Consider the following 25,384-nt stretch of genomic DNA (forward strand, 5'->3'; position numbering starts at 1 on the left):
TTATGAGTTTTGGAATAATCATAAAAGGTTCCATGAAAAGTTCTATTGGTCAGCACCATAAGACAAAGTGAAGGCCGGGCGTGATTGCTTATGCCTGCAATCCCAGCACTTTGGGAGGCTGAGGTGGGTGGATCATCTGAGGTCAGGAGTTTGAGACTAGCCTGGCCAACATGGTGAAACCCAATTTCTACTAAAAGTACAAAAATTAGCTCAGAGTAGTGGCACATGCCTGTAGTCCCAGTTACTGGGGAGGCTGAGGCCGGAGAATCGCTTGAACCTGGGAGGAGGAGGTTGCAGTGAGCCAAGATCCCACCAAGATCTACACTCCAGCCTGGGTGACAAAGGGGGACTCTGTCTCAAAAAAAAAAAAAAAAAAAAGAAAAAAGAAAAAAGTGAGAAAAACAAATAGTAATTATTATATGTAAAATGTTTATTTAGAAACAGAATTCTTGTTCGTCGGTACAGCAAGGAAAAATCTGCATTCAGACAAAAAGTTTTCTCAGCATGGCAATTTTAATTTCTGCAGAAAGGGTGCTCCTCGCAGATGGAACAATGGTGGGAGCACACCTGAACAAAGGAGGGAAACAATTTTTATTCCTTATGCAGTTTGTCCCTGCTACTGTGTCCGGTCTCCATCAGTTGGGGCCAGACCACACAATCTAAACTAAAACCCAACTGGCTAATAATTTAAAAATTTTTTAAATCTGTAAAAGCAATGGAGAACAGAAGAAAAGAGGAAGTTGCTTATGAAAGGACTTAGAAAAATAATAACATTCCCAAATAAGAAAGGGGCATAGGCTGTGAGCTGGGGCATGCCTGAGCATGTCTGGAACAAATATCTTGGTTAAAGTACAAGGACATAGAATGTACTTATTCCCTTATGTCTAACAGCTACATAGGATAGGGCTTAACAAAGTTATTAGCACAAAGCAAGGAGGCTTGAAGGAAGTTAGTCTTTACAAGAAACTACTATTTCTTTTTTTTTTTTTTTGGACAGAGTCTTGCTCTGTCATCCAAGCTAGAGGCAGTGGCGCAGTCTCAGCTCACTGCAACCTCCGCCTCTCGGGTTCAAGCAATTCTCTGCCTCAGCTTCCTGAGTAGCTGGGATTATAGGCGCCTGCCACCATGCCTGGCTAATTTTTATATTTTTAGTATAGATGGGGTTTCACCATGTTAGCCAGGCTGGTCTTGAACTCCTGACCTCGTGATCCACCCACCTTGGCCTCTCAAAGTTCTGGGATTACAGGCATGAGCCACCTCACCAGCCAGAAACTATTATTTCTAACACTTATGATTTATTATTTAATAAGAAGGGAAACTTTAAAGAGGAAATTTTTTACTTTATACACTAAGTGTGTCATATTTTTGGTTGGTAATATATATGGTATTATTGTATTTTTTTTTTTTTGGTTGCTAATATATAATGTATTGTTACTGTTTTTGAGGTAGAGTCTCACTCTGTTGCCCAGGCTGGAGTACAGTGGTACAGCCTTGACTTGCTGCAACCTCCACCTCCTGGGTTCAAGCAGTTCTTGTGCTTCAGCCACCCAAGTAGCTGGGATTACAGGCATTCACCACCATGCCTGGCTAATTTTTGTGTTTTCTGTAGAGATAGGGTTTCGCCATGGTGGCCAGGTTGGTCTTGAACTCTTGGCCTCCAAGTGATCCACCTCCCTTGATCTCCCAAAGTACTGGGATTACAGGCGTGAGCCACTGTACTGCCTCAGCCTCCCGAGTAGCTAGGATTACAAGCACCTGCCATGATGGCCAGCTAATTTTTGTACTTTTGTAGAAATGGGATTTCACCATGTTGCCCAGGCTGGTCTGGAACTCCTGACCCCAGGTGATCCGCCCGCCTCATCCTCCCAAAGTGCTGGGATTAGAGGTGTGACTACCACGCCCTTCCTTCCTTCCTTCCTTCCTCCTTCCTTCCTTGGTTCCTTCCCTCCCTCCCTCCCTCCCTCCCTCCCTCCCTCCCTCCCTCCCTCCTTCCTTCCTTCCTTCCTTCCTTCCTTCCTTCCTTCCTTCCTTCCTTTTTCTTTCTTTTTTTATTTTTTTTGAGACAGAGTCTCGCTCTGTCGCCCAGGCTGGAGTGCAGTGGCTGGATCTCAGCTCACTGCAAGCTCCGCCTCCCGGGTTTATGCCATTCTCCTGCCTCAGCCTCTGGAGTAGCTGGGACTACAGGCGCCCGCCACCTTGCCCGGCTAGTTTTTTGTATTTTTTTAGTAGAGATGGGGTTTCACCGTGTTAGCCAGGATGGTCTCGATCTCCTGACCTCGTGATCCGCCCGTCTCAGCCTCCCAAAGTGCTGGGATTACAGGCTTGAGCCACTGTGCCCGGCCTCCTTTTTCTTTCTTCTTTTTTTTTTTCAGACAGTGTCTTGCTCTGTTGCCCAGGCTGGAGTGCAGTGCCACGATCTAGTTCACTGTAGCCTCAAACTCCTGTGTTCAAGTGATCCTCCCACCTCAGCCTCCCAAATAGCTGGGACTACAGGTGCATGCCACCACACTCAGCTAATTAAAAAAATTTTTTTTGGCTGGGCATAGTGGCTCACGCCTATAATTCTAGCATTTTGGGAGGCTGAGGCAAGTGGATCACCTGAGGTCAGGAGTTCAAGACCAGCCTGGCCAACATTGTGAAACCCTGTCTCTACTAAAAGTACAAAAATTAGCTAGGGGTGGTGGTGAGTGCCTTTAATCCTAGCTACTCGGGAGCCTGAGGCAGGAGAATTGCTTGAACCCGAGAGGTGGAGGTTGCTGTGAGCCAAGATTTCGCCACCATACTCCAGCCTGGGCAACAGAGTGAGACTCTTGTCTCTACAAAAGAAAAAAAAAAAAAGTTTTTTTTTTTGAGACAGAGTCTCACTCTGTTGCCAGGGCTGGTCTGAAACTCCTGACTTCAAGGGATCCTCCTGCCTCCGTCTACCAAAGTGTTGGCATTACAGGCATGAGCCACCATACGGTCTCCTTTTTTCATTTCCGATATTAGTAATTTGTGTCCTCTGTATTTTTTTCTCAGTTAGCCTGGCTAGATGCCTATTGATTTTATTTAGTTTTTCAAAGAGTCAGCTTTTGGTTTTGTTGACTTTTTCTATTGACATAGTTTGCTAAGTTGGAAGCCTAAGTTGCTTTTATTAGGTATCTTTCTTCTTTTATCTCTTTTTTTTTTTTTGACACAGGGTCTGGCTCTGTCACCCAGGCTGGAGTGGAGTGGCCCGATCTTGTCTCACTTCAACTTCCACCTCCCAGGCTCAAGTGATCTTCCCGCCTCTGCCTCCCAAGTAGCTGGGAGTACAGGCACGCACCACCATGCCTGGCTAGTTTTTGTTGTTGTTGTTGTTGTTGTTGTTTTTTGAGACGAAGTCTTGCTCTGACGCCCAGGCTGGAGTGCAGTGGCTTGATCTTGGCTCACTGCAACCTCTGACACCCAGGTTTAAGCGATTCTCCCGCCTCAGCCTCCGAAGTAGATGGGATTACAGGCGCGTGCCACCACACCCAGATAGTTTTTTGTATATTTAGTAGAGATGAGGTTTCAGCATCTTGGTCAGACTGGTCTTGAACTCCTGACCTCGTGGTCCACTGGCCTCGGCCTCCCAAAGTGCTGGGATTACAGGCGTGAGCCACTGCGCCCAGCCTAATTTTTGTATTTTTTGTAGAGATGGGGGTTTCACTGTGTTGCCCAGGCTGGTCTTGAATTCCTGTACACAAGTGAGTTGGCCTTGGCCTCCCAAAGTGCTGAGATTCAGGTGTGAGCTACCGCACCTGGCCTCTTTCTTCTTTTCTAGTATATGCATACAATGCTATAAATTTTCTCTAATCACTGCTTTTGTTGCATTCCACAAATTTTGATAAGTTTTGGGTTTTTTCTTTTGTTTTTCTTTTTTTTGAGACAGAGTGTTGCTCTGTCCCCCAGGCTGGAGTGCAGTGGCGTGATCACGGCTCACTGCAAGCTCCGACTCCTGGGTTCACACCATTTTCCTGCCTCAGCCTCCTGAGTAGCTGGGACTACAAGCACCCGCCACCACGCCGGGCTAATTTTTTTTTTAATTTAATTTTTTTTAATTTTAATTTTTATTTTTAGTAGAGACAGGGTTTCACCATGTTAGCCAGGATGGTCTTGATTTCCTGACCTCGTGATCTGCCCACCTTGGCCTCCCAAAGTGCTGGGATTACAGGCGTGAGCCACTGTGCCCGGCCAAAACACATCTTGATAATTTTTTTTTTTTTTTTTTTTGATGGTCTCCCTCTGTCACCCAGGCTGGAGTGCAGTGGTGGGATCTCAGCTCCCTGCCTCAGCTTCCCAAAGTGCTAAGATTACAGGCGGGAGCCAGCCTGCTCGTCCAAGTTCAAAGTATTTTGCAATTTCTCTTGAGAATTTTTCTTTGACCCATGTGTTATTTAAAACTAGCCAGGTTTGGTGGCACATAGCACAGCTGCTCTGGAAGCCAAGACGAGAGGATCACTTGAGCCCGGGAGTTCAAGTCTGCAGTGAGCAATGTTTGTTCCACTGCACTCCAGCCTGGAGACAGAGTAAGACCCTGTCTCCCCTAAAAAAAAAAAAGCAAATTAAAAAAGAAAAAAGACAGCCTGGGCAACATGGCAAAACGCCATCTCTCCAAAAAAAAAAAAAAGAAATTAGCCCCACTGGGTATGGTGGTGTGCACCTGTAGTCCCAGCTACTCAGGAGGCTGAGGTGGGAGGATTGCTTGAGCCAGGCTGCACTCCAGCCTGGGAGACAGAGTGAGACTCCATCTTAAAAAAAAAAAAAAAAAAAGATGTGTTTTATGTCCCAGAATGTGTTCTGTCTTGATTAATGTTCCATATGAACTTGAGAAGAATGTGTACTCTGCTGTCATTGAATAATGTCATCTATAGATGTCAATTTTAGACAGTTGATTGATAGGGTTGTTGAGTTCCACTGTGTGCTTACTGATTTTCTGCCTGCTGGATCTGCCCATTTCTTTCTTTTATTTATTTGTTTGTTTATTTATTTATTTATTTACAATAGGGTCTTGCTCTGTCACCCAGGCTGGATCACAGCTTACTGCAGCCTTGACCTCCTGGGCTCAAGTGATTCTCCCACCTCATCCTCTCAGGTAGCTGGGACTATTGGCATGCACCACCATGCCTGGGCAATTTTTAAATTTTTTGTAGAGACAGGGTTTCCTTATGTTGCTCAGGCTGGTCTTGAATTTCTGGGCTCAAGTAATCCTCCTACCTCAGCCTCCCCTCCCAGAGTGCTGAAATTACAGGCATGAGCTACCATGACTAGCCTGCCCATTTCTCTCTCTCTCTCTCTCTTTTTTTTTTTTTTTTAAGGTGGAGTCTCGCTCTGTCGCCCAGGCTGGAGTGCAGTGGCGCGATCTCGGCTCACTGCAACCTCCGCCTCCCGGGTTCAAGCAATTCTCCTACCTCAGCCTCCTGAGTAACTGGGACTACAGGCACACACCACCTATGCCCGGTTAATTTTTCGTATTTTAGTAGAGACGGGATTTCACTGTGTTGCACAGGCTGGTCTTGAACTCCTGGACTTGGGCAATCCACCCTCCTTAGCCTCCCAAAGTGCTGGGATTACAGGTCTGAGCCACTGCATCTGGCCCCATTTCTCTCTTGTTTTTTGTTTTAGTCTGCCCATTTCTAATAAAGGGGTATTGGAGTCTCCAGCTGTAATAGTGGAATCATCTGTTTGTCCTTGCAGTTGTACCAGTTTTTGCCATTGATCCCAGTTATTAGGTGCATATGCATTAAGAATTAGGGTCCAAGAGTTTGCAGGAGTTTAGAGTCTAAGAGTCTGAGACCAGCCTGGGCAATATTGTGAGACCTCGTCTCTACCAAAAATTTTAACAAAACAGAAAAGTTAGCCAAACGTGGTGGTGTGTGCTTGTGATCCTAGCTACTCAGGAGGCTGAGGTGGGAGGATCATTTGAGCCTAGGAAGTGGAGGCTGCAGTAATCCCAGATTGTGCCACTGCACTCCAGTCTAGGCGACAGAGTGCTTCATAGTTAATGTGAGTACCTTATGATAACAAAATAATCCCAATTCTTCTCTCTCATTCCTGTATTATTGCCATCATTCATTTCACATCAATACACATAAATATATGTCTATGTACATAATAAATGCATACATAATCAAGTACATCATTATTATTAGTTTAAACCAACTGTTATCTGTTAGATCAATTAAGGATAAGAAAAGTAAAAGTTTTTAAGTTTTTGTTTTACTTGGTCCTTGTTCAGTGCTTTTTTTTTTTTTTTTTTTTTTTGGAGACAGAGTCTCACTCTGTTGCCCAGGCTGGAGCACAGTGGCGTGATCTCGGCTCACTGCAACTTCCGTCTCCTGGGTTCAAGCAATTTTCCTACCTCAGCTTACAGAGTAGCTGGGATTACAGGCGCTGGCCACCACACCCAGCTAATTTTTTGCATTTTTAGTAGAGACGGGGTTTCACCATGTTGGCCAGGCTGGTCTTGAACTCCTGACCTCAGGTGATCTGTCCACCTCAGCCTCCCAAAGTGCTGGGATTATAGAAGTGAGCCACCGTGCCTGGCCACTGTTTCTGTCTTTATGTAGATTTAAATTTCTGACCTATACCATTGTCCTTCTCTTCAAAGAACCTCTTTTTACCATTTCTTGCAAGGTAGGACCACTGGTAACAAATTCCCTCAATTTCCGTTTGCCTGAGAAAATATTTCACTCCACTCTTTTACTGTTTGCGTGGTTTCTGAGAAGTTTGATGTGATTCTTATCTTTGCTCTTCTATAGGTAATGTATTTTTCTTCTCCTCTGGCTTCTTTCTGGACCCTTCCTTTCCCTTCCCTCCCTTTCCCTTCCCTCCCTTTCCCTTTCCCTCCCTTTCCCTTTCCTTTCTCCTTCCCTCCCTCCCTCCCTCCCTCCCTCCTTCCTTCCTTCCTCCCTCCCTCCCTCCCTCCCTCCTTCCTTCCTTCCTCCCTCCCTCCCTCCCTCCCTCCTTCCTTCCTTCCTCCCTCCCTCCCTCCTTCCCTCCTTCCTTCTTCCCTCCCTCCCTCCCTCCCTCCCTCCCTCCCTCCCTCCCTCCTTCCTTCCTTCCTTCCTTCCTTCCTTCCTTCCTTCCTTCCTTCCTTCCTTCCTCCCTCCCTCCCTCCCTCCCTCCCTCCCTCCCTCCTTCCTTCCTTCCTTCCTTCCTTCCTCCCTCCCTCCCTCCCTCCCTCCCTCCTTCCTTCCTCCCTCCCTCCCTCCCTCCCTCCCTCCCTTCCTTCCTCCCTTCCTTCCTTCTTTCCTTCCTTCCTTTCTCTCTTTCTCTCTTTCTTTCTTTTCTTTCCTTTCTTCGGGGTCTTTATCTGTCACCCAGGCTGGAGTGCAGTGGAGTGTGTGATCATAACTCACTGCAGCCTCAACCTCCTGTGCTCAAGGGATCTTCCTGCCTCAGCCTCGTGAGTAGCTGGGACTACAGGTACATGCCACTGCCCTCAGATATTTTTTATTTTTTATTTATTTTATTTTTATTTTTAAATTTTATTTATTTTATTTTTATTTTTTAATTTTTTTGTAGAGAGGGAGTCTCCCTATGTTACCCAGGCTGATCTCGAGCTCCTGGGTGCAAGTGATCCTCCCACCTTGGCCTCCCAAATGCTGAGGTTACAGGTGTGAACCACTGTGCCAACCTTTTTTTTTTTTTTTGAGACAGAGTCTCGCTCTGTCGCCCAGGCTGGAGTGCAGTGGCGTGATCTCGGCTCACTGCAAACTCTGCCTCCCGGGTTCACACCATTCTCCTGTCTCAGCCTCCGGAGTAGCTGGGGCTACAGGCGTCCGCCACACGCCCGGCTAATTTTTTGTAATTTTAGTACAGATGGGGTTTCACCGTGTTAGCCAGGATGTTCTCAATCTCCTGACCTTGTGATCCGCCTGCCTCAGCCTCTCAAAGTGCTGGGATTACAGGCATAAGCCACTGCACCCCACCTTTTTTTTTTTTTTTTTTTTTTTTATTATTATTTTTTTTAACAGATGGGATCGGCCGGGCGCGGTGGCTCAAGCCTGTAATCCCAGCACTTTGGGAGGCCGAGACGGGCGGATCACGAGGTCAGGAGATCGAGACCATCCTGGCTAACACGGTGAAACCCCGTCTCTACTAAAAATACAAAAAACTAGCCGGGCGAGGTGGCGGGCGCCTGTAGTCCCAGCTACTCGGGAGGCTGAGGCAGGAGAATGGCGTAAACCCAGGAGGCGGAGCTTGCAGTGAGCTGAGATCCGGTCACTGCACTCCAGCCCGGGCGACACAGCAAGACTCCATCTCAAAAAAAAAAAAAAAAACAAAAAACAGATGGGATCTTGCTTTGACGCCCAGGTTGGAGTGCAGTAGCACAATCATGGCTCACTGTAGCCTTGACCTCTGGGGCTCAAGTGATCTTTCCACCTCAGCTTCCCCTGTAGCTGAGACCACAGGCAGGTGCCACCACACCCAGAGAATTTTATTTATTTATTTATTTATTTTGTAGAGACAGGGTCTCTCCGTTGCCCAGGTTGTTCTTGAACTCCTGGCCTCAAGTGATCCTCCTGCCTCAGCCTCCCAAAGTGCTGGGATTACAGGCATGAGCCACTGTGCCCGGCTAGGTGTCGTTTTGGCATTTATACGGCCTGATGTTTTCTGACCTTTGTAAATATGTGGTTTGGTGTCTGACATTAATTTTGAAAAATTATTAGTCATTGTTGTTTCCAGTATGTCTTTTCTTTTGTTACTTTCTCTTTTTCTTTTCCTTCTGCTATTCTCAGTACACGTCGTTACAGCTGTCATAATTTCCCACAGTTATTGATGTTCTGTTTTTGTGGGGGGTTTTTTTCGTCTCTTTTCTCTTTGCTTTTTAGTTTTGTAGGTTTCTATTGAAATATCCTCAAGCGCAGAGATTCTTTCCTCGCTGTGTTCAGTAATCCACTGAACATATTCTTCATTTCTGTCCTAGTGTTTTCCATCTCTAGTATTTCTTTTTGGTTCTTTCGTAGAATTTCCACCTGTCTTACACTGCCCATCTGTTCTTACATGCTGTTGACTTTATCCATGAGAGCCATCGTATTATGCATCATTGTTGTAAATTCCTGGTCTAATAATTCTGAATATCTCCCATATCCGAGTCTGCTTGTGATGCTTGTTCTGCCTATTCAAACTCTGGTTTTTGTCTTTTTAGCATGCCTTGTAATTTGCTCTTGTTAGCTGGACATAATGTACTGGGTAAAAGAACCTGCTGAAAGCAGGCCTTTGTAAAGTGGTGGTAAGGTATGGGGGGAGTGTGGTAAGGGATACTGTTGTCCTGTGAATAGGTCGCAGTCTTTTAGTAAGTCTGTGCCTCTAGACTGTGGACTTTACACAGGGTGCTAGTCTCCCCGCCACCTTTAGGTGGGTCTGGATGTGTACAATAGGCTGGATGGGGGTATTTTCCCCTCCCACGGAGAAGGTTAGAGGGGTCTGGAGTTGGGTACTTCCCTTCTCCTAGCTGAGTTAAGCCCTGATAAAACCCGGAAGCTTAGGCCCTGATTTCTCCTGAGGGCAGACTTTGTTGAGAACAGAATGCTCTGGTGTACTTCAAAATGGTTCCTTTTCCCCTCCCACTGCTGGAAGCATGAGGGAAATTTTCTCCAATATTTACTGTGAAAACCAGGTCAAACTCCTGGAGGTAAAACTCACAAAGGTGTGGGGGCCTGCTTGTGACTGGGTCACCCAGGAGTTTTTCACTTTCAGGCTTGTCCACACTGAACCGTCTGCATTTTGTCAATTGTAGTTAATGGTTTCCTTTCCATCACTGATTCCCCCGGAGGTTTCTTGGTCCCCTCGCCTCCCTGTCCCCTCCCCTCCCCTTCCCCTCCCCTTCCCCTCCCCTTCCCTTCCCATCTCACTCTGTCGCCCAGGCTGGAGTGCAGTGGCAAGATCTCAGCTCACTGCAACCTCTGCTTCCCGGGTTCAAGTGATTCTCATGCCTTAGCCTCCCAAGTGGCTGGGATTACAGGATTGTACCACCACACTCGGCTAATTTTTGTATTTTTAGTAGAGACAGGGTTTTGCCATATTGGCCAGGCTGGTCTCGAACTCCTGGACTTAAGTGATCAGCCCACCTTGGCCTCCCAGAGTGCTAGGATCATAGGCATGAGCCACTGTGCCTGGCCCCCTCAGAGGCTTCTGCTCGGGTAAATGGTGATTCTCTGTATTCACCTGTCTGTGTCTCCAATTTTGAGGACAGTGGTTCGCCCTGTGACTCCACTTCTCTTGTGGCTCTAAGAAGAGCTGTTGATTTTTCAGCTTGTTTAGATTTTTACTTATTAACAGGATGGAGTGACAACTTCCAAGCTTCTTACATGCCTGATCCAAAGAACTATTATCTTTCATACAGAAGATTTTATCTTCCACTGGAGAGTGTTCTATTTTTACTCTTTTAGGTTAATAAAGTTAGAAATTGATCACCTCAATACAATGAGGAACTGAGCTGGATTTAGGGTGAGTCTGGCTCCCTCTGTTTTATCCCTGTTCCACAGCCATGATCCTGGGCTTTTGAAGGGGAGCCTGGAAGGTATCTGTCTCCTCAGCTTATAAGCTGTGGGAGATTTTGTTCTGCTGTTTATTTATTTATATTTATTTATTTATTTTTGAGACAGAGTCTCCCTCTGAGTCCCAGGCTGGAGCGCAGTAGCACGATCTCAGCTCACTGCAACCTCCACCTCCCAGGTTCAAGCGATTCTCCTGTCTTAGCCTCCTATTTTATTTATTAGAGACAAGGTCTGGTGCTGTGACCCAGGCTGAAATGCAGTAGTGAGAACATAGCTTACTGCAATCTCGAACCCCTGGGCCCAGTTGATCCTCACACCTCAGCCTCCCGAGTAGCTGGGGCTATAGGCGTACACCACCATGCCCAGATAATTTTTAAATATTGTTTTGTACAGATGGGGTCTTGCTATGCTGCCCAGGATGGTCTCAAACTCTGGCTTCAAGTGGTTCTCCTGCTTCAGCGTTCCCAGGTGCTGAGGTTGCAGGTGTGAGTCACCGCACCCAGTCTCTGTCTTTTAGAGGTTTTGAGCCTCACTCTTTTGCCTCTTGACCATTGTATCTTCAAAATCTGGCAAATGTGCTATGCCTGGGACTTTGTCTACTGAACACTACGAGGCTGCAGAAGATTTCATTCTGCCTTTGAGGAGCTTTGAGGAGCTTCCAGTGCCTCATGACCACCAAAAGCTCTGCTGGTTTCTCTTCTCACCAGGAGAGTCCCTTTGGCTGGACTAAGCTTCTATGCCCAGAATGGGGGAATTGCTCCAGGAAAAAAATTTGCCCAATGATGGTCAACTCACTCGAGAAAAGTTTTTCCCTCTGGATTTTTTTTTTTTTTTTTTTGAGGGGATTAAAAAAAACATTTTAAAGGTCGGGCACAGTGGCTCATGCCTGTAATCCCAGCACTTTGGAAGGCCGAGTTGGGTGGATCACCTGAGGTCAGGAGTTTGACACCAGCCTGGCCAACGTGGCGAAACCCCATCTCTACTAAAAATATAAAAATTAGCCAGGCTTGGTGGCACGTGTCTGTAATCCCAGCTACTAGGGAGGCTGAGGCAGGAGAATCGCTTGAACCTGGGAGACGGAGGTTGCAGTGAGCCAAGATCACACCACTGCATCCCAGCCTGAGTGACAGAGTGAGACTCCATCTCAAAAAATTAAAAAAAAATTTTTTTAATTCATTTCATTCTCATTGTATTCACAGCTCTCTGCTGTCTTTTAAAAAGATGATTTTTTGTGGCCAGGTGCAGTGGCTCACGCCTGTAATCCTAGCACTTTGGGAAGCTGAGGCACGTGGATCATGAGGTCAGGCATTCGAGACCAGCCTGGCCAACATAGTGAAACCCTGTTTCTACTAAAAATACAAAAAATTAGCCGGGCACGGTGGCAGGCACCTGTAATCCCAGCTACTCAGGAGGCTGAGGTACGAGAATCGCTTAAACCTGGGAGGCGGAGGTTGCAGTGAGCCTAGATCATGCAACTGCACTCCAGCCTGGGCAACAGTGCAAGACTCCATCTCAAAAAAAAAAAAAAAAAGATGATTTTTGCAACTAAAATTTTTTTGTTTTGCAATGGGATCATTGGGCTGATAAAGACTTCTATATCCTCAAAGGAAATAGAAGTCTTTTTGATCTTTTCCTAAATTGTAATACATTTTTTTTTTTTATTATTTCTTCAAAAAAAACTTTTTTGAGACAGAGTTTCACTCTTGATGCCCAGGCTGGAGTGCAATGGTGTGATCTCGGCTCACTGCAACCTCCACCTCCTGGGTTCAAGCGATTCTCCTGCCTCAGCCTCCTGGGTAAGTGGAATTATAGGCAGCCACCACCAGGCCCAGCCAATTTTCGTATTTTTAGAAGAGACAGGGTTTCACCACGTTGGCCAGGCTTGTCTCTAACTGCTGACCTCAGGTGATCCACCTGCCTCTGCCTCCCAAACTGCTGGGATTCCAGGTGTGAGCCACCATGCCCAGTCATGTTATTTCTTCAAATATTTTTCTGTTTTTTGTTTGTTTGTTTGTTTGTTTTTTGGGACAGAGTCTTGCTCTGTCGCCCAGGCTAGAGTGCAGTAATACAATTTCGGCTCACTGCAACCTCTGCCTCCCCAGTTCAAGTGATTCTCCTGCCTCAGCTTCCCAAGTAGCTGGGATTACAGGTGCCACCACTACGCCCGGCTAATTTTTTTGTAGTTTTAGTAGAGACGGGGTTTCGCCATGTTGGCCAGACTGGTCTCAAACTGCTGACCTCAGAGGATCCACCCACCTTGGCCTCCCAAAATGCTGGGATTACAGGCATGAACCATCACGCTCGGCCTTTCTGTCCATTTTTATGTGTCTCTTTCTGAAATCTTATTATCTGGGTATTTTTACTTCTACTTGTATCCTCTGCATCTTATAGTTTTTATTTCTTATTTTCCTATATTTTGTATTATGCTTCTTTCTAGGAAAATTACTCAAGTTGGTCTTCCAGTTCACTAATGATTTCCTGAGCTGTATTCATTCTATTTATCTCATCTACCTGGACTTGTCAGCACTTCTGGCTGGGTGTTGTGTTTTGTTGTGTTTTGTTTTGTTTTGTTTTGTTTTTTTGAGACCGAGTCTTGCTCTGTCACCCAGGCTAGAGTAGAGTGGTGCGATCTCAGCTCACTTCAATATTCGCCTCCCAGGTTCAAGTGATTCTCCTGCCTCAGCCTCCCAAGTAGCTAGGACTACAGGCGCATGCCACCATGCCCAGATAGTTGTTATATTTTTAGTAGAGACAGGGTTTCACTATGTTGTCCAGGCTGGTCTCAAACTCCTGACCTCAAATGATCCACCTGCCTTGGCCTCCCAAAGTGTTGGGATTACAGGTGTGAGCCACCGTGCCTAGCCAGCACTTCTGGTTTTAAAGGGCTACTAAGGAATAATCAGACTGTTGTATTCATTTGTTTATGCCTTCATTCAATTATTCATCAAATATTCAATGAAGACCCATCTTTTGCTCTTGCATGGGGGATTCAATTTCCATCTATACAAAGGAGAGTTACCAGTTTAAACCCCTAGATGAGACCCATATTTGCATCAGCCAACTTGATATCTCCATTCTGAGGTATCTCAAACTTACTGTGTGTAAAATTGAACCTGGGATCTTCCCTAATCAGGACTATCTTGGTGGCAAGTGCCAGAACCCCAACCAAAACTGGCTTAAGCCATAATGGAAAATTATTGGCTTAATTAACCAATAAGTCCAGGGTTAGGGTGACTTTAGGGTAAAATGATATTGAGAAGACTCAATGTCTGTCTTTCCATCTCTTGCTTCTGGTTTTCTCTCTTCTGACTTCACTCTTAGGCCTACCTTCCTCTCACAGGGGTGAGATGTCCACCAGCAGCTTCAGGCTTACATTCCTCAAGCTCAGTAACTCCCATGGACAGAGATTTCTCCTGCCCAGTAATTCCATCATCAGCTCCATGCTCAAGTCTTGCTCACTTGGCTTGGGTTGGGTTATATGCCCAGCTATCAAACATTGTAATTGGGGAATATAGTATTCTGATGGGCCAGATTTGGGTCATGGGTCCATCTCTGCAGCTGATCGTATGTTCTGCTAGCTTTGCAACCCCAGTAGAATGAGACAGTCTCTTTCCAGAGAACTCTAGCAGATGTCCAAAGGATGGCTCTCTTCAGCCTACCTTAGGACTCATGGCATTTTCCAAATCAATCTAGTGTCCTATTATTAGGCCTGGATGTGGAGTTGCCAGATTTAGCACATAAAAATACAAGACATTTGAATTTCAGATACACAATGAATAAATTTTTTTTGGATTAGTATTCCCAAGTATGTATCCTGTGTTTTATCTGGCAACCCTACGTGGGTCATATGTCAACTCAATGTGGGGAATGAGATCAGCTATACCCAAACCACTTAGTTTGAGTGTGAGAAGAAGTATCATTCCAGAAGGAAAAACGAAGCTGGTGTTTCCAGAAAGAAATGGAGGTGATATGCACAAATGATAGTGTACCTGTGTATGCTCAGTTCATTGTGACCCACCAGCCCTTCCCAGCTCCTGTATCCTGCCAGTATATCTCTGCTTGGTACAGGAAGTGGTGGAAATCCCTTGATTTTTAGGAATACAGGCTCCCCCCGCAACCCCAGGGGATGAATTATGGTTAAACTACCAATGATAATTGCTTTTCCTGTTGTCAAATGCTGAAAACAAATATTCCTAGCTTCCTTTGTAGCCAGAAATGACTGTGCAACCAGTTCTGGCCAATGAGAGGTAAGGGAAAATTTCCTGGGGAGTTTCTAGGGAAGATTTTGATTCCCAGATAAAAGACAGAGCCTCTGGAGGAAAGAACTTTTGCCCTTGTCTCTTTCTTCTTCCTTGGAATGCTGGTATGAGCACATATTTGGAGCTGTGGTATACAGCTTTTGATCGTGAGATAACAAACACAAGAGTTAAAAGCCAGCTAAAAATGATGGAGCTGAAGAGTAGGAAGAATTTGAACTAAGTCTGGAAACTCCAACCCCTGGACTTCTTACATAAACAATAAAGAGCTTTATATTTTAGCCTCTGTCCTCTGTTACTTGCAGCCAAATGTAACACATACACCCCATCTATTACTCAAGCTGATACACCCCTTCCTCCAAGCCCACTTCTCTTCTAATGTCCCTCAGTTCAGGGAGTAGCAACACTATCTTTCTTTTCATGCAAACTCAAAACTTCATTTTCATGATTGGAACCCCTTTTTCTCCCCTAGTCCATCCCCTATTCTGTTAAACTTCCTTCCTCAGTAACTCTGAAATCTGCTCCTTTCTGCATTCCTTCTCCACTGTCTATTCCTGGCAGCTTCTCTTTCTCTGCTAGTCCAATTCGATAGCCTTCTATTCAGTCTTCCTGCCTTTACTCTTTGTCCCCCTGAAATATATTTTCACAGTTATTCTATCAAATAAAAATCTGGTAATGTCATCTCTACACACACACACACACACACACACACACACACACACACACACACACACACACTCTTCAGTTACCTCCCATTGCTCTTAGTATAAAGACCAAAGCCTTTTTTAAAAGGCCTGAATGCTTGGCATTGTCTAAGCCATACCTTATCTGTGCTGCTTTCCTGTTAGTGTCAATCCGTTCCCTTCCACCACAGGCCCTTTCCGCATGCTGGAATGACCTCCCCACTACCCTCAAATCACTTGATTCAACTCTGTCCTGCCTTCAATTCTCTTTATTACCCTGGATTTCTTAGGGGAGTCTTTCCTGACCACCCAGATCCACTGTTAAACTTTTTCAGAGCTTGATAAACTTAACCTTGAGTAAAATCCAGAGAGAACCTTCCCATTGTTCTCAGACCTAGGAGGTGTCCATAGTCATCTCTTCTCATCTCCCCTAGAATCCTGCTAGTTCTTTCAGCTCCTGAGATCCTTCTTCCCTGGAACAATCAGGTTACTTTGTTGTTGTTGTTAAGACAGGGTCTCACTGTCACGCAGGCATGAACTCGGCAGCAAGATCATGGCTCACAGCAGCCTCAACTTCCTAGGCTCGAGCAATCCTCCCACCTCAGCCTCCCAAGTAGCTGGGACTACAGGCATGTGCCACCATAACCCAGCTACTTTTTGTGTGTTTTATAAAGATGGGATTTCATCACGTTGCCCAGGGTGGTCTCAAACTCCTGGGCTCAAGCAATCCACCTGCCTCAGCCTCCCAAAGTGCTGGGATTGTAGGCGTGAGCCACTGTACCCAGCCATGCTACTTTACATCTATTAACCCAGGCTTTCAAAATCAAAGGGCTGCTAATGTGTTCACCACAGACAAAACAAGAAAACGAATTAACATTCTAGTAGATTATTTTGACATACAAAAATTAAGGCAATTACATTCTTGTATTTTTCTTTCTTTTTTTTTTTTTTTGAGACGGAGTCTCGCTCTGTCGCCCAGGCTGGAGTGCAGTGGCGCGATCTCGGCTCACTGCAAGCTCCGCCTCCCGGGTTCACGCCATTCTCCTGCCTCAGCCTCCCGAGTAGCTGGGACTACGGGCGCCCACAACCGCGCCCGGCTAATTTTTTTTTGTATTTTTAGTAGAGACGGGGTTTCACCGTGATCTCGATCTCCTGACCTTGTGATCCGCCCGCCTCGGCCTCCCAAAGTGCTGGGATTACAGGCGTGAGCCACCGCGCCCGGCCCATTCTTGTATTTTTCTAACTGGGTTTTATGAGGAACCACTGAACCCAGATCTGGAAGGGTCTTGAAATGGCCAAAGGAAACTTCAAAGATGACAAGGCTTGAGCCAAGAGCAGAGAGAGCTGTGTGTGCAAAACTGCCCCCTTGAGAGGGGCTGAAGTATTGGTGGTGGGAGACAAGGCTGAAGGGGTAAGTTGGGCTGTAAAGGAACAGATTCTGATTCTGAGAGCAACAGGAAGGTGGTGGCAACTTTAAGTAGGGGAGGGATGAGATCAGATTTACTTTAGAAAGATCATTCTAGGGGACAGGTGCGGTGACTCACGCCTGTAATCCCAACACTTTGGGAAGCCGAGGTGGGAGGATCATGAGGTCAGGAGTTCGAGACCAGCCTGGCAAACACAGTGAAGCCCCGTCTCTACTAAAATTACAAAAAAATTAGCTGGGCGTGGTGGCATGCACCTGTTTAGTCCCAGCTACTTGAGAGGCTGAGGCAGGAGAATCATTTGAACCCGAGAGGTGGAGGCTGCAGTGAGCCGAGATCACACCACTGCACTCCAGCCCAGGTGACAGTGCAAGACTCCATCTCCAAAAAAAAAAAAAAAAAAAAAGAAAAAAGAAAAATAACAAAGACAGATCATTCTAGTTGCTTTATGGAGAATGGATTGCAGGAAAGAAGAATGGAATGGGGAGATACAGGAGAAGGCTGATGAAATGGAGTGGGGAGATACAGGAGAAGGCTGATGAACTGGATTGGGGAGCAATGACTGGCTCTGGAAGTGCAACCAGCAGAGAAGATGTGCAGGTTAGGAGTTAGAATCTAGAGGCATCTGTGGTTGATTTGACACAGGATGATTCACATTCTCCGGCAGTTATAAAGTCAATACAACCCCAAAGAGGATGTAAATGTCCCAGCAGCTTAGGTTGTGAGTTTTCCATGTCCCCTGTGCTGCTGCCAGCTTTGAACATTGGGCAAACCTTTGACTACTGAGAACTTGACATTAGAAGTCTGGTGTCACTTCAAAGAACTTCCTGAAGGCCACATACAAGTGCCAAGCAATTGGACATAGATTGTGTTAAGTGGGGAAATAAACATTTATTTTTATCAGAAAAATGCCTGTTTTTTCCTAAGAATTGGCCAAATATATCCTAATGAAATACAGTGACACAGTGACAGTTTTTTTTTTTTTTTTTTTTTTTTTAATTTTTATTTTTTAAGAAAGGATCTTGCTCTGTTGCTCAGGCTGGAGTACAGTGGCATGATCATGGCTCATTGCAGCCTCAACCTCCTGGGATCAAGTGATCCTCACAACTTGGCTTCCCAAGTAGCTGGGATTACAGATGCATACTACAGTGTCTGGCTAGTTTTTAATTTTTTTTTTGAGATGGAGTTTTGCTCTTGTTGTCCAGGCTGGAGTGTAATGGTATTATCTCAACTCACTGCAACCTCCGTCTCCCAGGTTCAAGCGATTCTCCTGCCTCAGCCTCCCAAGTAACTGAGATTACAGGCGTGTGCCACCACGCTAGGCTAATTTTTGTATTTTTAGTAGAGACAAGGTTTCACCATATTGGTCAGGCTGGTCTCGAACTCCTGACTTCAGGTGATCCACCCACCCTGGCCTCCCAAAGTGCTGGGATTAGAGGCATGAGCCACTGCACCCAGCCAATTTTTAATTTTTTAAAAATGGAGACATGGTCTCACTATGTTGCCCAGGCTAGTCTTGAATGCCTGGACTCAGGGGATCCTCCCTCCTTGGACTCCTAAAGTGCTGGGATTACAGGCATGAGTCACTGTTCCTGGCCTCTACTTATGTTATTTACTGCCACATAGTATTTATAGAATAAATATACCCTGGTTTATTCAGCTTTTCCCCCACTGAAGGACTCCCAGAACCTGGGAGTTAGGTAATTCCCAGGTTGTCACTAGTACGTACCATGCTGCAGGGAACACCCTTGTCCATGAGTCCTTGTGCATGTGTTTTTCTCTAGGGTAGAGTTGCTGGATGACAGGGTATGTGCATTTTGTAAATAAACTTTTAAATTTGGGAATAATTAAATTTATAGAAAAGTTACAGAAATAAGAGGCTGGGCATGGTGGCTCATGCCTGTAATCCCAGCACTTTGGGAGGCCAAGGTGGGTGGATCACCTGAGGTCAAGAGTTCAAGACAAGCCTGGCCAACATGGTGAAACCCCATCTCTACTAAAAATACAAAAATTAGCTGGGTGTGGTGGCGGGCACCTGTAATCCCAGCTACTCAAGAGGCTGAGGCAGGAGAATTGCTTGAACCTGGGAGGTGGAGGTTGCAGTGAGCAGAGATTGTGCCACTGCACTCCAGCCTGGATGACAGAGTAAGACTCCGTCTCCAAAAAAAAAAAAAAAAAAAAAAAGAGAAGTTACAAAGATAGTACAAAGAGTTCTCATATACCCCTTACCCACTCTTCCCTAAAGTCATAATCTTACATAATCATGGTGTATTTATCAAGACTAAGAAAGCAACATTTTTTATATTACTACAGGTTGAGCACCCCTAATCCAAAATCTGAAATGCTCCAGAATCTGAAACTTTTTGAGCACCAACATGACACCACAAGTGAAAAATTCCATACTTGACCATATGTGATGGGTTGCAATCAAGACACAGACACACAATACACAGTTTATTCAGCGTTTCCAAGGGAAAAATAAAATTACCTTCAGACTATGTGTATAAGGTGTATTTGAAACACAGATGAACTTCCTTTTTTTTTTTTTTTTTTTTTTTTTTGAGACGGAGTCTCACTCTGTCACCCAGTCTGGAGTGCAGTGGCATGATCTCGGCTCACAGCAACCTCTGCCTCCCAGGTTCAAGCGATTCTCCTGCGGAGTCTCACTCTGTCACCCAGTCTGGAGTGCAGGGGCATGATCTCGGCTCACAGCAACCTCTGCCTCCCAGGTTCAAGCGATTCTCCTGCGGAGTCTCACTCTGTCGCCCAGTCTGGAGTGCAGGGGCATGATCTCGGCTCACAGCAACCTCTGCCTCCCAGGTTCAAGCGATTCTTGAACCTCTGCCTCAGCCTCCCGAGTAGCTGGGATCACAGGTGTGTGCCACCACATCTGGCTAATTTTTGTATTTTTAGTAGAGATGGGGTTTTGCCAGGTTGGCCAGGCTGATCTCGAACTCCTGACCTCAGACCTCAGGTGATCCTCCTGCCTTGGCCTTCCAAAGTGCTGGGATTACAGGCATAAGCCACCACACCTGGCCTTAGATGAATTTTATGTTTAGACTTCAGTGAGTTCCATCCTCAAGATATCTCATTATATATATCCGATTGTTCCAAAATCTAAACAAATCTGAACTCCAAAGTACTTCTGGTCCCAAGCATTTCAGATAAGGGATACTTAACCTGTAGTAGCAGAATCCCAGACTTTATTTGCATTTCACTCGTTGTATTAGTCTTCTCAGGCTGCTATTACGGGATACCACAGACTGGTTGGCTTAAACAACAGAAACGCATTTTCTCATGTGTATTTTGTACATATACAAACATACATACACATTTCTCACATGTCCATTTTCTCACATGTATCCAAAATGCATTTTGGAGGCTGAAAGTCTAAGAACAAGGTGTCATCAGGGTTTATTTCTGGTGTGGCCTTCCTTGCTGGCTTGCAGATGGCCACCTTCTGGCTGGATCCTCTCATGGCTTTTCTTCTGTGCTGGAGGGGAGAGAGAGATATCTGTTGTCTCTTCCCATTCTTTTTTCTTTCTCTCTCTCTTTTTTTTTTTTGAGATGGAGTCTCGCTCTGTTGCCCAGGCTGGAGTGCAGTGGTGCGATCTCAGCTCACTGCAAGCTCCACCTCCCGGGCTGATGCCATTCTCCTGCCTCAGCCCCCCGAGTAGGTAGGACTACAGTCATCTGCCACCACACCCGGCTAATTTTTTGTATTTTTAGTAGAGACAGGGTTTCACCGTGTTAGCCAGGATGGTCTCGAACTCCTGACCTCGTGATCCGCCCGCCTTGGCCTCCCAAAGTGCTGGGATTACAGGCGTGAGCCACCGTGCCCTGTCATCTCTTCTCATTCTTGTAAGGACACGAGTCCTGTTGGATTAGAGCTCCACTCTCTTTTTTTTTTTTTTTTTTTTGAGGCAGAGTCTCACTCAGGCTGGAGTGCAGTGGCACGATCTCAGCTCACTGCAACCTCCACCTCTCAAGTTCAAGCGATTCTCCTGCCTCAGCCTCCAGAGTAGTTGGGATTACAGGCACACACCACCACGCCCAGCTAATTTTTTTGTATTTTTAGTAGAGATAGGGTTTCACCACGTTGGCCAGGCTGGTCTCAAAGTCCTGACCTCAGGTGATCCGCCCGCCTTGGCATCCCAAAGTGCTGGGATTACAGGCGTGAGCCACTGCGCCTGGCCAGGCTCCAATGTTATGACCTCATTTAACTTTAATTACTTCCATGAATGTCCTATCTCTAAATACAGTTGCATTGGGAGTTAGGGCTTCAACATATGAATTTTCTGGGACACAATTTATTTTCATAACACTCCTCTTTTAATTAATGTTCTTTTCTGTTCCAAGATCAATCCAGGATATCACAATGCATTTAGGAGTATGTGCATTTTCAGATTTAAACAGAATTGGCCAAGTTGCCTTCCACTGTGGCCCTACTACACATATTCCCAGCTGTGTGTTCCCCTATCCGCATACCTTCCCTGATCATATCAACCTTTTAAATCTTTGCCAATCAGATGAATGATTAACTATATCTTGCAGTGGCAGTTCCTTGAATGCAAGTAAAGTTGAGCTTTTATTTGCCAGCCACATGTTTTTCCTGAAGTGTGAATTGCTTCTTGCTAGCTCTTGATTTTTTTTTTTTTTTTTTTTTTTTTTTTTGAGATGGAGTCTCGCTCTGTCACCCAGGCTGGAGTGCAGTGGCATATCTCGGCTTACTGCAAGCTCCACCTCCCGGGTTCATGGCATTCTTTTGCCTCAGCCTCCCAAATAGCTGGTACTACAGGTGCCCGCCACCACGCCTGGCTAATTTTTTGTATTTTTAGTAGAGATGGGGTTTTACCGTGTTAGCCAGGATGGTCTCAATCTCCTTACCTCGTGATCCGCCTGCCTCGGCCTCCCAAAGTGCTGGGATTACAGGCATGAGCCACCGCACCCGGCCTAGTTTTTTTTTTTTTTTTGAGACGGAGTCTCATTCTGTTTCCCAGGCTGGAGTGCAGTGGCATGATCTTGGCTCACTGTAACTTCTGCCTCCCGGGTTCAAGCGATTCTCCTGCCTCAGCTTTCTGAGTAGCTGGGACTACAGGCGTGTGCCACCACGCCTGGCTAATTTTTGTATTTTTAGTAGAGACAGGGGTTTCACCATGTTGTTCAGGCTCATCTCAAACTCCTGATCTCAGGTGATCCAACCTTTTTGGCCTCCCAAAGTGCTGGGATTATGGGCGTGATCCACGGTGCCCAGTTAATGAGCATAAAGTTTTAGTTAAATAAGATGAATAGGCTCTGGAGATCTGCTGTAGAACCTAGTGCCTATGGTCAACAATAGTGCACTGTACATTTAAAAGCTTGTTTAGAAGATAGATCTCATGTTAAGTGTTCTTACCACAATTTTAAAAAGAGAGAAGCCTGGCGTAGTGGCTCAAGCTTGTAATCCCAGAACTTTTGGGAGGTTGAGGTGGGAGGATCGCCTGAGTTCAGGACTTTGAGACCAGCATGGGCAACACAGTGAAACCTCATGTCTACAAAAATACAAACATTAGGCCAGGTGTGGTGGCTCACGCCTGTAATCCCAGCACTTTGGGAGGCCAAGGCAGGTGGATCACGAAATCAGGAATTCAGGATCAGCCTGGCCAAGATGGTGAAACTCCATCTCTATTAAAAATACAAAAATTAGCCGGGTGTGGTGGTGGGTGCCTGTAATCCCAGCTACTCAGAAGGCCGAGGCAGAGAATTGCTTGAACCCGGGAGGTGGAGGTTGCAGTGAGCAGAGATCGCGCCGCTACACTCCAGCCTGGGAGACACAGCGAGACTCAGTCTCAAAGCAAACAAACAAACAAAAAACAGCTGGGCATGGTGGTGCGTGCATGTATTCTCACTACTAAGGAGGCTGAGGGGTGAGGATCGCTTTCTTCCAGGAGGTTGAGGCTGTAGTGAGCTATGATCGTGCCACTGTACTCCAGCCTGGGTAACAGAGGAAGACCCTGTCTCAAAAAAAGAAAACAATACAAAAATTAAAAGAAAGGAAGGAAGAACTCTTCATCAGACAGAGAAGCTCTTCAAGGGGAAGGAGGGAATCTGAAATCAGAGTGGGAGAGCTAGAGTTTTTACCTGTGAGTCGACCTTGGTGGCAATATCTACAACAGGTGTTCAGTAAGCAACCGTTGGATAAAAGAATGAATGAATAAATGAACTTGCTTGAGAATACACTGTGTGGTGTGGGGGAAGTGAGGAAAGTTCCAGATTTATAAGAATGGAGTGATACCATTTACTAAAAGCTTAAAAACATGAGTCTGGGCACAGTGGCTCACTCCTGTAATCCCAGCACTTTGGGAGGCTGAGGTGGGTGGATCACCTGAGGTCAGGAGTTCAAGACCAGCCTGACCAACGTGGTAAAACCCCGTCTCTAGTAAAAATACAAAAATTAGCTGGGTGTGGTAGTGGGTGCCTGTAATCCCAGCTACTCAGGCGGCTGAGGCAGGAAAATCGCTTGTACCCTGGAGGCAAAGGTTGCAGTGAGCCAAGATCGTGCCACTGCACTCCAGCCTGGGCAACAAGAGTGAAACTCAGTCTCAAAAACCAAAACACAAACAAACAAAAAAACACGAGTCATTGATTTATATTGTTTCTGGATATGCGGGCAGTGAAAGTGTCAGAGCCTGGATGGCAATGATAAGCAGTGGCTTCAGGAAGGGTTAACTTGGGGAATAAGCACCATGACGGCATGTGGAGGGGGAGCTTGTACCGTCTCCGTAATATTTTATTTCTTAAAAAGTGTTAGGCAGCAAACATGTCAAAATGGATACTGTATAACATATTTTTAAATGTAGGTTTGAAATGGTTTATCATTTTAAAAACTGTTTTGAGGCCGGGTGCGGTGGCTCAAGCCTGTAATCCCAGCACTTTGGGAGGCCGAGACGGGCGGATCATGAGGTCAGGAGATCGAGACCATCCTGGCTAACACGGTGAAACCCCGTCTCTACTAAAAATACAAGAAAATTAGCCGGGCGAGGTGGCGGGCGCCTGTAGTCCCAGCTACTCGGGAGGCTGAGGCAGGAGAATGGTGTGAACCCGGGGGAGCGGAGCTTGCAGTGAGCCGAGATCGCGCCACTGCACTCCAGCCTGGGGCACAGAGCAAGACTCCGTGTCAAAAAAAACAAAAAAACAAAAAAACAAAAAAAACAAAAAACTGTTTTGAGGTGTCAGGGATTTGGAGATGGGCTCTGGGTTAACTCTTCTCTTCACCAGTTGCTAGCTGTGTTTTGGACAAGTTGCTTTCTTTCTCATCTGTGACTGGTCGTCTGGGATATCACATCCTAGTCACCTGTACTGAACACTCAAGTTAACACTGGGAAACATTGCCAGCTTTCTCTTTTCCCAAAACAAAAACTTTATTGGCTGCTTTAGTTTCAAATTTAAGCATCTGGGGGTTAAAATTCCACACCTGGCCAGGCGCAATGGCTCACGGCTGTAATCCCAGCACTTTGGGAGGCTGAGGTGGGCAGATCACCTGAAGTCAGGAGTTTGAGACCAGCCTGGCCAACATGGTGAAACCCTGTCTCTACTCAAAATACAAAAATTAGCTGGGTGTGGTAGCGGGCGCCTGTAATCCCAGCTACTTGGGAAGCTGAGGCAGGAGAATCACTTGAACCCGGGACGTGGAGGTTGCAGTGAACCATTGCACTCCAGCCTGGGTGACGAGCAAAACTCCATCTCAAATAAATAAATAAATAAAATAAAATTCCACACCCTCTTCCCTCAACACACATTCAAAGCCCAAGGTTTTGGCTTAGACCTGGATATAATCTTTTTTTTTTTTTTTTTTTTGAGACGGAGTCTCGCTCTGTCGCCCAGGCTGGAGTGCAGTGGCGTGATCTCGGCTCACTGCAAGCTCCGCCTCCCGGGTTCCCGCCATTCTCCTGCCTCAGCCTCCCGAGTAGCTGGGACTACAGGCACCCGCCACCACGCCCGGCTAATTTTTTGTATTTTTTTTTAGTAGAGACGGGGTTTCACCGAGTTAGCCAGGATGGTCTCGATCTCCTGATCTTGTGATCCGCCCACCTCAGCCTCCCAAAGTTCTGGGATTACAGGCGTGAGCCACTGTGCCCGACCAGATATAATCTTTAAGTTTGAAATTCCTTTGGGATTTTACAAGGGATGATTTAATTTACAATCTACATAGAAAGTTCCTTTAACATTACAGCCTGTATGACTGATCTTAGTTTTTTGAAAGAGTTTGGGTCTGCTCTCTGGAGAATGTTGAGGGCTACTTTTAGAACCAGCATTTGTTTTTTTAGTTCTGAGACATCCTGAAAAGTAGAATCCAGAATTTGTCACAAATTTGGGTCTAGGGAGGTTAATGTTTTACCTCCTTAAAAACTATCCTTTGGGAACACAATTCACAGTTCCTCCGTTTTTGTTGTCAATGGCCCTTCCTTTAATGGGACCTGTCCAAGGAGCCACTGAAGCACTAGGAGAAGGTTGCGCCCTTGGGAGACACTGGCCCT

General features: G+C 45.9%; 1 protein-coding gene and 1 long non-coding RNA gene across 2 annotated transcripts in view; one reads left to right on the forward strand and one right to left on the reverse strand.

The window, feature by feature from the left end:
• The window catches only part of SPINDOC (spindlin interactor and repressor of chromatin binding), a 207,207-nt gene that overhangs the window by 34,722 nt on the left and 147,101 nt on the right, over nt 1-25,384 (reverse strand). The window lies entirely within an intron of this gene.
• LOC144334171 (uncharacterized) overlaps nt 1-25,384 on the forward strand; it is a 47,965-nt gene that overhangs the window by 19,527 nt on the left and 3,054 nt on the right. The gene's annotated exons all lie outside the window — the stretch shown is intronic.

Source organism: Macaca mulatta, chromosome 14 (assembly GCF_049350105.2).
Source record: "Macaca mulatta isolate MMU2019108-1 chromosome 14, T2T-MMU8v2.0, whole genome shotgun sequence".
In the NCBI taxonomy this organism is placed as follows: Eukaryota; Metazoa; Chordata; class Mammalia; order Primates; family Cercopithecidae; genus Macaca; species Macaca mulatta.